Source organism: Sturnus vulgaris, chromosome 5 (genome assembly GCF_052056855.1).
Source record: "Sturnus vulgaris isolate bStuVul1 chromosome 5, bStuVul1.hap1, whole genome shotgun sequence".
Taxonomy (NCBI): Eukaryota; Metazoa; Chordata; class Aves; order Passeriformes; family Sturnidae; genus Sturnus; species Sturnus vulgaris.
In genome coordinates, this window is record NC_142247.1 from 48252954 (window position 1) to 48263993 (window position 11040).

Genomic DNA, 11040 nt, shown 5'->3' on the forward strand with positions numbered 1-11040 from the left:
AAAATGGATATATGCTGTTAGCAGCTGATAAACAATATCTCACTTAAGGTTCATTTATATTGCTGGTGTCATCCCAATAAATTGCTTGGTGCTTGCTTTAAAGCTTATACTGGAAGTCAAACTAGGTATAAGTGTAGCAATAATGAAAATTTATGTTTTACTGTTACCTAAAACTTTGCATGACAAGGCGTCTACAGCTGAATGGGCTCAAACTAGAAACTTCTTCATGAGATTCTTTTAAATGGAATTTATTTGTGAAAGAAGTGGAATCAAGTGAAAGTTCACCTCAAAAGTGGTGCCTTTCTTTAGTCTTTAAAATAAAATTGTAGGGTTCAAGATGCTTTACCACATGAATAAACTAGATTAACAAATATTGTATTGATTCCTTACATTTACATAGGGCTATTCATCTGGGAAAACAGCATCCTGTGCTGATTTACATCATATTCTCTTTGTGTATGCACCAAACTCCTAAAATAAGTAGCAGATCAAATGCTTTTTACCACTGCAGAAAAGGATTAGAAAAGCAAAGAACTGCCAGGAAAAAGTCATAGGTACATAGAATTATCAATGGAAATGTTTTCTTAGGACTAACTGAGACCAGACCATGTAGATTTTGGAAAGCTGAAAGTTACTAAAAGTAACCTCTATCCTGACTCGCTCCCAGGTAAATAAAACTTGTCTATTTCTATACTTTTATTCAGAACTGGGCAGGCTTTGTCATACTGGGGTAAATCATGAGTGTGAGGAATTTGTGGAAGTATGTCCTAGGAGCGATTTCCAAGAGTGATCACCCAAGAGTTATGAAAACCACAGGTACAGCTTCCAGTCCCAGTGGATCTATTTTCAAGAACAGGTAGACTTCAGAAACAAAATATTCCTCAGCATTGGTTTTGGGTTTACTGTAAAACAATTGTATCAGGCTGTCAGAGAAAGGATATTAAGGTATGTTGGCTGATGTTTATGTCCTGATGCTGTGGGTGAACCAACCACAACCTTCTGTGCCAGCTTCTTTTTCTGCCTTACAGAAACAGTCGCTGAAACCAGACATTTCTCGACTAGGAAAACCAGGAAATGGTTGATGTTTGAAGTCTCCCTCTGCTCTGCTTCCTTTTCACTTTGCCATGCTGGGGACTGCACACATTGAAGAGACCATATGACCTGCCAAAGAAAGCAGTGATAGCAGTGCTGAGACAGCATCTCTAGGGGCAGAAGTAGAGGAGTGGAATCAACAACAAATCATGATGGAGTAGATAGGCTTTCTCTCTTTAAACCTCATTTTACTAGCTGCTTTAGCAAACACTGAACTTAGATATGAACTATCTCCTTGAAACCAATGTGGAATCCCAAAATGGAACCTTTGGCAACAGAGCTGTATAGGTAAGAAAGCTTTCTCGAGGGTGCAAGTGAGATTCTATGTACAGTAAAACACAGGAACTGGCAGCCTCTGGCCCTCAGAGGGGAATAACTAAAAATCAGTGCATGAGTCATAGAGACAGGCAGATACAAATACTCTTGTTAGCTCTCTGAGAGATCAGCATTCCCATCAGGCCACCACCCTGCTATGTCTTGTACACATTCTCAGCTCAAAGCAGACAAATAAGTCATCTGAGAAAAATGGACTTGAAGAATTACAAAACTTCAGTATAGGAAATGCAGTGTTACACTGTTAATATACTGATTACTTTCAAAGATACTGCTTCAAAGTTTGGGTTTATCTTTAAATATGCCATGTCTATTTCAAAGCAGGAATTCTAAGGTAATGTAATTGCAACCTTGTGAAGGGTTGCACATCCTTTCACAGACAGCTGAGTGTAGAGAGCCATTCAGGACAAGAATTGCTTGCTCTTTTTCTGTTGTTCTCTGAAAGGAAGTCTTTTTGACTTCTCAGAGTGAAGCCCAATGTTCTTCCAAGGAAGAGAGTAGACAGTAGAGAGAAGGAATGGGAGAAGACTAATGGGAATATTCTTCTGTGAATTTGTCTCATTGTTTCTGTAATCTGCATGTACCTTTGACTTTGTGAGCTTCCAAATGTAGAGATTTCTTCAATGCAGTATGAAGTTCTTTTTTTTTGTTTCCAAGAGAAAGAAATACCTTTAAGACCTTATGGTAATATTCATGCAGCTCTCCTGTTCACAACTGTTGTTTAATGACAGATGGAATCAGGCATTTGGACATGGCCAATGGTGAATAGTGACTCATTCTACCTGGTTACCTGAGTTATGTCTGTGAACAACTGAATTATAATACACACAGGGAAGACAAACTGATATAAAGTGCAACAGTACAGTCCCAGGCAGGGGAAAAGAGTAAAGAAATTGCTAAAACAAAAGGAATTATTTCCCCAGAGTTTTAGCTCTCAGAATCTTTTGTCTGAGTCTGGTTTCCAAACTTCTCAGAGGTTGTTCTGTTTTGCCTGCTTGGGTCACATCGTTTGTGCCTAGAGCTGGTCAAACAGGCTTTGACTGTCAGCAGAAGCAGCCAGATGCTCCCACCTCTGCTCTGTTTGCAGGTTCCAAGGAGCACAGAGAAATGCTCCAGGCTAAAATCATGACAGCATTAACAGTAGTCCCAGCACATACCTTCCAGATGATTTTATGGAAGCCAGCATTTCATGAATGTGAGTAGCACTCAATATCTTTCTTTCCTTCACCACTGTTACTTAGGACACATGACTACTTTTTCCTGTCTAATGGAAGGGAATCACTTCAGCAGCTCCTCTAAGATGAGAGACGTGGTGGCTACATTAGAGTAGCCACCATGGTGACACCAGAGCTGTAGACTTGCTTGGAAGAAGTGATTGTCTCAGATCACTGAAATATCTATTTCCATTTTAACATTTTATACATAATATTCACTCTCACATGTACAGCTTGTGAGATATTGCAGCCCTTCTATGTCAGCTTAAGAATTCCATAAGGAATACTTTGTAGTTTATCCTCTGGGATTTGTTCTCAGCACTTTATAATTGCTGAAAGTAAAACTGTACAAATAACTAGTAAGTTCAACATAGAACTTGAACTAAGATGTTGTCTGGCTCTTTTTAATTTTTTCTTTTTCTTTTGTTGTTCACATTTCTAGAACCTACAGACAGAAAACGAGATCTCTTTCAAGAAAAGCGGAATGCTGTCCCTCTTTTCCAATTTCTCTGTTCTTCAGGGGCAATGAACTGACACTGCAATCAGTCAATACCTAACAAAAGTAAGGTACAGTAACATGACAGCAACAGTCTCTTGTGCTGTGCAATTTGCTAATAAATCCCTTGAGTATCAGGCAGATTATCTTAGGCTGGGTCCATGCCCACTCTTTCTGTGTATCATATTTGCCCTAAAAATATTGTACCCAAATTTACTCAAATAAAACTGGTCGTGAGAAATGAGCTTGACCTTTGCAGGCTTAATATTGCTTGTATTTCCCTCTCCTCCTCCTTTATAAGCTTTATTTCTTTAAGGGATTTAGTACACTTCTCACACTCTTCAAAAAATATGTGGCTATTTCCTGAATGAAATAACTGGGGCTTACCTCCCTGGTAATGACAAAATCAAATTAAATAAAAAGAAGCCTGGCTTTCTAGCTATCATTAAAGAAGGCTTTCTCTGTACCACTTTCATATACTATTCATGGAAAGTAGTAGAGAAGTGGCAGTCAAAATCCACAGCATCCTTACGTATCCTTTGCTGCAGTTAAACTCCAGGAAAAGTTTCTCATTGACTTCCTCTGGACCAATAATTTTCCAGTCTCATCAATGTTCATTTGTCTTTGCTGTACTGTCTGTAAAGAGAGGTGAATTTTTCAGACTTACCTCAGCCTGAGCCATGTAGAAGTTACTGTCTCTTTGAAATATGTTCTGACAGACATGAATTCTAATCAGGCACAGATGATTTTTTATTCACTGAAGACTTGAACCAAAAAGCAAGAGGTGACAAAGCTCAATCCTACTAATCTTCTTTCTTCACTTTGCCAAACTTAATCAGCAACTGCTAGCACTGACCTTTCTTTCCTTGACATCAAGAAAAGGATGCTCCTACTGAATTAATCACTTCCAGCCTGATGAGGAGGCCTACACTTCTAGTCAAGTGTGGGATGCAGATAAGGGCATGCATTCCCTCTAATGATCAAACAGAGGGGACCCCATTGACACCTTTAGTGAGGTGGACAAAACCCAGCAATCTAAATGCTGAAGTAGAAATCAAGTGAATGTTACACTTGTGCAGTTCCTTCCCCTCACCTCAGGGAAAGGGGAAAAAACTTTGCAGACGAAAACAGAATAAAATTACATTCTGGACATTACAGAACATTATTTTGTCAGGTACTTTTTCAAGCCTAAATGGAACATGTGCTTGCAAATTAACTAATACAGGACTTGGCCCTATTGTGTGTGATGTGGTGAATCCAGAAGAGCAGTGTGCACCAACGTGTCACACATTGGCCACATAAAGCCTTTCTGCAACGGGGGATTGCTGGTGATGGAAAAAACTCTTGTGATATAGAGTTTGAAGATATTATAAGCTTATAATCAGAATTAGTCTTACTTTCTGAAAAAGATATTTAGAACAACATATAGAACTTGGAATTCTGACATCCTCTTTTATTCATGAGATTCATTCTGAACTAAGCATGAAGATATCTCATTACTCCTGCCATGTATGTCTGGCAGCTGCCTAAAAGACCACAAGACTTCATGATTAGGGAAGCAAAAAGGGCAGGAAAGAGTTGAAACATCTCTGAAATACATTTGCAATGAAAGGGAACAAAATTTCCCTTTAAAGATGGAAATGAAGACATTGGAATAGTATCTCTTTTAGGTGGTAACCTGGAGAAATAATATTTTTTGCATGAAGTTGGACGTGAGTCCAGCATAGGTGCTCTCTCCATATTTGCCCTCTACAGAAGATATAAAACCAAGCTAAATCAGGAGATTTAACTATATTCTGAGTGTTAGTGGGTTTGTTTTTCTCCTTAAAATGTGTCTTCAGTTCTGTAAACAAAGTGTTGAAATTCTGACTTCATAGTGACAGGAGATCTAAATAAAACTTGTTGCAGGAAAATAACCCCACAAACTGAGAAGACAGCAAGCCAAGGTACACTATTTTTAGCCTTAGTATTATTAGCATTATTCTAGTAATTAGAAAGCACTGCCCACTAAACTCCTACTTTTTTTGATAGGTATTATTGCCATGATCTAGGAAAAGTCTTCCTGAAAAGTACTTCTTGTTACCATTCACCTGAGGAGACAAGGGTATCGCTAACTGCAGGAGTGATGCTTATGGATGCATCATGATTCTGCCAGGTCCAGACATCTTTTGTGGGATCTCATTTAAGTTGTTTACAGCATAGACATTTATGTCTAGGCTCTTTATCTAACCACCCTGAGAGGTCAAGGGAGAGAAAAAGACACTGACTAATTCACTTAAACTCAAGGGGACACTAAAGGAGATCAAGACTATCTGTTCACTAAAAATGTCAAATTCTGTCCAACAAGCATGAAAAGAGTCCAGGAGGAATACCTGGGATGCATTTAGACTTAGGCAAAATTAATCTCACCCTTCACTTCAGCAGGTTTTGCATAAATTAGTAGATAACAGGTGCAGAAGTAACCAGATCATGTCACCCATATGCCTCCAAATATGCTTGTGTGACAAAACAGTGAAAATATTATTTCATCGTTCCAGTAGCTCTCTATATTTACACCAAAAACCTCTCACCTGCTGATGCAGCCATAAAATAGCTGCAGAAGGTAGGTCAGCAGTGCTGGGTGTTTGCTGGCTGCTGCATTCTCTGTTTGTGGCAACAAACCAAATGGAGCACAGAACCCCGACGAGCTTCTTTGGCTTGCAGTCAAACTGGGAAATGGTCCCATCAGCTGGGCTGTAGCCAACACTGCTTCTCATGTCAGGTATCCAGGGAAGAAATCAGTCAAACCTGCAATTTCTCTCTTACTTATTCCCACCCTCTCAGACTAAGCCAGGCATTTTAAATTCATCACTCTCTTTAGCCACCTTTCCTGCCCTACTTGTCTACTTGTGTTTTTCCCCCTATATATATATATGTATGTATGTATGTTCTTTGTCAAACATATCAATCTGAGTGTTATTACCACAGAAATTCTATCAAAAACTATATTAAAAAGCCATTTCCTTTACCCTCTCCTTATAATTCAGCTGCTTCAATAGACAAAAAAAAAAAAAATCCCTTGCACACATCATTACTATTGAAAAGATTAAAACAGTCTGACTATCATAAAGAAAGAAAAATAGCAACCCACACACAGAGGAGCAACTTCTGCATGTAACCATCCAACCAAAATTCCAAGACACGACCCCTTCTTGGTAAGAAACATCTCAGGATGCTGCTTTCCTCCCTCTGCTCAAGCAGCCCTGGAGGTGCTGAAGAAAGAGGAAGGAAAGGCAAAAAGATGTAATTAAAAACCAGCCAAACAAACAACAATGGGGAAAGCTCTCTGCCTGTAACCTACCAGGAAAATCAGTCAGTCTCTAAATTGATTTCCAAAACAAGAGATGAAACTGGGAAGGGCCAATACTTCAGTTGTCTGAGCTGTTCTTCAGTTCAGCTGTGCCTGTGTTATTGCACATAAGAATATATTACGATTTGCACTGAGGAGTGCTAATTTATTATCCCACAAATATGTTGGACAGCTTCATCACAGATACAAGAGATTAATGCCTACTTTTTGTGAGGCAAGTTTTAGGAGAACTCCTTATTTCTTCCTGTACTTTTGATGAAAATACATTTAGGCTATTTTCTCCTAACCTGGGTCTTATTTGATAGGTTCTGTGTCCTAATTGTAGCATTTCACTGTCCATAAAATTGTTCTCACGGAAGAGCCGTTACAAACAAGGCATCATAACAATCCCTCGATTGTTCAGCACTTGGTACAGTGTGGTCACTTGTCTGACTGAGGCCTCAGTGCTCTATTACCATACAAATTATGTTACAATGAGAATAGGAAATAGGAAAAGTGTTTCTCATTGATTATGAAGTTGAAGCTGTTTTATAAGCAATGTGGGATAGTTTACCTTGTGACTCATGCAGCTATACAATTCAATAACACCTATCTTATCCATAATGCTATAATTGAATCACGCTGTTTTTCTTGAGGCTGCTGCATCTTTGTGTGCATCCACATTGCAGTGGAAACACTCATTTGCTAAAATAACCCTAGGTGTGTCATCCAGAGCTGTGTCCTTGGCAATCTCATGTTACTGTTGAAAGCTCTGAGTCCCTTCTGGCTGTCTTTGATTTCTGTGTGTCCCTCAGCTTCTAGGGAGGTTGCTGGCAAACCGACTCCAGCTGCACTGCCTAGACACCCCAGGCTGCACACAGAGGGCTCTTCAGGTCTGCAAATGTGGACTTTTGCTGGCCCAAGTGAAAGCCACACAGGCCCCACTTGCTGGGAATTCTGTGGCGACCTTTTTTCACTTCTTAAAAGCAGCAAGGTAGTGTAGAGATGGAAATTTTCTTCATTTGGATATCAAGGCCAGCCCTCGTATCCTCAGGGAATAGACAAGTATGTGGGATGAACATGCTGCTTTGACACAATTTGTCTTAACAAAAACACTTGGCTTGTAAAAATGAACACTTGCAAGAAACTGTGCCAGCTATAATTCCATCACTCCACTGGCCCTATTAAGCACTTTATTTAAAAAAATTGTCTCCCATTACTGCACACAGCTTTGTTTTTTATAACTTATGCTACTGTCCCAGTGTAGTCACAAAACCTGCAGTATTAGAAAACACAACTCTCACTGTCTTGGGATAGGCCAGGCCAAGTTGGGCTAGGCTGGAAGGGAAATCACAAGGCCACTTGATTGAGTTTGCAGTTTCTTTTGACTTGGAGCTTTGAGGGCTTCTATTTTCAGCATGTTGGTAACTTGACACCTTTTTCTGTATTTAGAATGGTTTTGGGAAATGAAGATGAGACACAAAGCTGAAGTTGGAGGCTTGGTTCCTCTGACTAACCATAAGATTTGTTTATTTGCTTGTGATTGCAGTCTCTTATTATGGGTGAGGTTGTCTATGTCAGCAAGGATGTGATTTAAATTTTATATCCCAGGGTAAATAGCAATTACTTCTAGAGACAATAACCTCATAAAGCTGTGTTTTCGTCACTCTGCAAGTGTAATTATGCCAGACTGATATGAGAGACAGGCACAAGAATTGGATCATTCAGAATACAAGGTGATTGTTCCTCACTGATTATGATAAAAGACGTTCAATATTTGTGCCTCCAGGGTAGGGAAAAGTATTTTTCAAGGAGCTGTTTCTGGGGCAATGATAATTCCTCCATCAATAATGCTTTGAATAATACTTCTATACAGTTGTTGTGTTAAAGTTGTTTAAGCATCTTACCTTATATTTCTATATGAAAATTTGTTAACTTATAGATACGGCTTACGCACTGAATCTCCTGGGTCTAAGGAGAATGACAACAATAATGCAATGATTTATTTCTCAGCTCGGGTACCAGCCCACACATTCAGTTCTAAATGAAATGTTCTTCCTTTATTTTTTAAATATAAAATGTTCATATTTGAGCAGCCAGGAAAACTTCATTATGTGAGACTACACTGTGTAAAGGAGGCCAAAAGAGCCCATTTACCAGAGAACTCTGTGCTTTAAAAACTTCACTGCTCCTACTGTAGTTCTACCTTATGCAAACAAATACCAGTTACATGAAAAATTGTGATAACATTGCAAAAGCTGCCAGAGCTCTGAGATGAGTTTTTGTACCAGTAACAATGAACAACAACTGTCAATGAGCAACACTTTTTTCCTGTTAGAGAAAAAAAGAGCAACTCAGCACAGCTAACTTTGGAAAGAACAAGCTGCCACTATGCTCATCTTCAAGCAATTTAAAGGTTCTTATGAGGTCACTCTGCCCTGGTCTAGGACAAACACATAGGAAAGAAGTTTATGATCCTTGTTTCTTAGGGTTTCCCTGATTTTGTTCCACCTAGAAGACAGATGGGAGACGTGGTCTGAAAGGCCACCAATAGCAGAGTAATGACCTCTAGAGGCATAGTGAAATTTTATTGTGGAGAAATCTCGGCATATCAGCAATTAGTTCACTACTAAATTGATGTTGTCTTATTTTCAGCCTCTGAAAGAGCTGATAACAGGGCAGGATGCATCTGGAGATGATAAAATCATCAGCATACCTAACATCTGGAGTGGTTGCCTGTCACCTGGAAATTTTTCTATTTAAATCTATGGACTTTGAGTGAAAACTTTCAAGTTATTCCCAAGACTCTCCCTCTGGATTTACCTCCATCAATGTCCATAGGACAGGTTTTCCCTGCCTTTCTGCTATCCCACTGGTCTGATATGCATTTTGTTGGACCCTGAGTCCTGCTACAAACTTTGGATAATTTAAAAAAAAAATGGAAGAGACATTAAAATAACAGAGTTTTAAACTTCTTTTTAAAACCATATGACATGCAGTGGCCTCCCACTGTATATCCAACTCAGAGGATAAATTCTGCAGAAATCCAGAGGCTTCACCCAGGAGAACCACCCAGAGCAGTCCAACACGGACTGTAGCACAGAGCCTCACTGCATGCACACAGATGTCTGGATTTTTCTGCAGCTGCTCACCCCACGAGACTCTGGGTTTGTTTACTGCAGAGCAGGATGGACAAATTGCTGACCGGAAATGTGTGACTGAGAGATGAATTGGCATCTCCTGACTGACGAATTGGCATCTCCTGACTGACTATTCATCTGCAAGGAGCAGGTATTGTAGCTAACAGTGAAATATCACTTTGGTCTTCATGGTCTTCACCCTTTGAGTTTACTGAACCAGGCTTGGAAATGGTAATTGCATTAAGGCAGTGCTCTTTCACCTCCCAAAAGTAAGAAAGAGAGAAAGGGTTGTGGCTGTGTATCCTTCCCTTCTCATTTAAGCCCATTTTGTGAAATTACCATAATGCCTTGGTGTTGGGGGTTGGATTGTTCCCCTTTTCTTTCTGTGGAATTCCTCCCATTGTTATGCTAAGTAATTGTGGCTACACCTTCAAATGACAGATAATGTTCTCTCGTAGGGGGTGGGTGGAGGGCGAGGTGGGGGGGGAACCGGAAATGGAAAGGTGGGATGGGGGGTCTGGAGCAGGGGACTCTCCCTCTCGCTTGGCTCGTGGAGTGGGAAGACAGCCTGGGCTCCGCTCTGGCATCTCCCCCTGCCATCCCAGCACTGAGATCCACGCTCCCTGCCTTTGGACATCGCTCTGCTGCTCTCCCATCTCACCCTACTATCTCCGGACACTCTGCCGAGCACCACGACCGACACCGTGGGGGGAGTCACTTTCCCATCCCTCTCACCCCTGGGCCTCCGCCGCCATCACCCAGCCCTCTTCAACTGCGCGGGACCTGCCCTGCCCCCACAGCACCGGTAACTGAGTGCAGGGAGACGGCCTGCGGCCAGAAGAGACTGGAGCGGAGCTAGACTGTTCTGTTCTGTTGCCAATTTTTATACCTGTTGTTGTTTTCTGCCTTGTTAGATACCAGTAAAGAACTGTTATTCTTATCCCCATATCTCCTGCCTGAAGGCGTCTGAATTGGACCTAAAATAATTAAAAGGGAGGGGGGTTGCACTCTGCATCACAGAAAAGGGGCTCCTGCCTTTCCTTAGACCATACCTGTCTTTCAAACCAAGACAGACTTTGGTGCCTGAACAGGGGCATTGCCTGAGGGCATTGAGAGAGGGGTAGAAAAGGGGATAACAGTTCTTGAATTACCCAAGCTTGTGGTAGGTGACACCATGCTGTCCAGCTTAGCCTGGATTGGCTTCCATGTGGTCACTGCTATATCTCTCCCATTTGCAAGCCCTTTTTTAAACATGAGTTTCATAACCAAGGTTACTGTGGCTATTATCTGGTTTATTGTGTGGGTTGATGAGTTGAGGAATTCATGGATTTTTAATTTTCTCTGGAAGATGGCCACATGGATTCAGAGCTATCGCACTCTAAGTGTGTGTTTCTGGGGCTACTTCAATAATGGTACTTACTGTGAGGAAGTGGCAGC

General features: G+C 40.7%; 1 long non-coding RNA gene across 2 annotated transcripts; it reads left to right on the forward strand.

Moving 5' to 3' along the window:
* The first annotated feature begins 1032 nt into the window (after positions 1–1032).
* LOC148223704 (uncharacterized) lies at positions 1033–10040 on the forward strand. 2 transcript variants are annotated; one of them, XR_015804190.1, is made up of 4 exons: positions 1033–1380; positions 2513–2620; positions 3082–3206; positions 9119–10040. It is a non-coding gene; the product is annotated as an uncharacterized LOC148223704 (long non-coding RNA). The 2 variants fall into 2 exon arrangements; XR_015804191.1 differs by having other exon boundaries at positions 3082–3201.
* Positions 10041–11040: the final 1000 nt, after the last annotated feature.